Source organism: Microtus ochrogaster, chromosome 21 (assembly GCF_000317375.1).
Source record: "Microtus ochrogaster isolate Prairie Vole_2 chromosome 21, MicOch1.0, whole genome shotgun sequence".
Lineage (NCBI taxonomy): Eukaryota > Metazoa > Chordata > Mammalia > Rodentia > Cricetidae > Microtus > Microtus ochrogaster.
The window spans coordinates 4,458,056-4,459,278 of NC_022022.1; positions in this window are offsets into that span (position 1 = coordinate 4,458,056).

The window sequence follows — 1,223 nt, forward strand, 5'->3', positions numbered from 1 at the left end:
TCTTCTATAATTTTATTAAATATATTTTCTGGACTGTTGAGCTGTACTTCTTCTTCTTCTATCCCAATTATTCTTAGGTTCGGTCTTTTTATTGTGTCCCAGATTTCCTGAATGTTTTGTGATGAGAATTTGTTGGTTTTGCTGTTCTCTTTGATCAGATTGTTTATTTTTCTATGGTATCTTCAGTGTCTGAAATTCTTTCTTCTATCTCTTGTAATCTGTTGGTAGTACTTGTCTCTGTAGTTTCTGTTCGTTTACCCAGACTTTCCATCTCCATCCTTCCCTCGGTTTGTGTTTTCTTCATTACTTCCATTTCATTCTTCAAGTCTTGAACTGCTTTTCTAACCTGTTTGATTGCTTTTTCTTGTTTCTCTTGGTTTGCTTGGGTATCTTTTAGCGATTTATTCATTTCCTCTACCTTTTTGTTTGTGATCTCTAATTGTTTATGGCAGTTTTTCACCTCCTGTTTAAGGTCCTCTATTATTTTCATATAAATCACTTTTGAGTCGATTTCTTCTAATTCTTCTAGAGTAGGGTGTACACTTCTTCTTATTTCGGGATCCCTGGATTCTGGTGATGTCATGTTGCCTTTCAGGTTGTTGGAGGAATTCTTGCATTGGCGCCTTCCCATCTCTTCCTTTAAATGGAGCCAGGAGAGGCCTGGAGTCTTGGTCCAGTCTATGCTGTGACTGACTCTCTGGGTGTATCTCTTCAGTGTACAAGCAGGAACCATCCCGTCCAGATGGAACTCCTCAGCACCAAAATATAGACACCTGGTAGTCCAATGACCCACGGACAAAAGGGAGAACTTGGGGGGAAGGGCGGGGATGAGTAGAACACAGGACACTCTGCTGCCAAAGCTGAAGGTGCACGTGTTCCCTTTTGGGGGGTCCTTGAGACCTGCCCAGTAGGCAAGCGCTCACCACTCTGGGTGCTTAGCCTTAGTGGAGGAGCAGAAAACTGTTCCTGAGCAAAGGACCTAGCAGAAAATGCAGGCTTGGAGGGGTCATGTGTAAGAAAGAGAGCCCTGCAGAAGGAGCTGGGGGAGGGGGGTTTGTGCTCTCTTCCAGGACACTCTGCCCCTGGATAGCACACACTCACCCGGCCAGATGGAACTCCACAGCACCTAAACAGGGCCACCTGGTAGCCCAATGATCCGGGGACAAAAGGAAAAACGGGGCAGGCAGGGCGAGATCCAGGAGAGCACAGGCACCCCTGGAGCA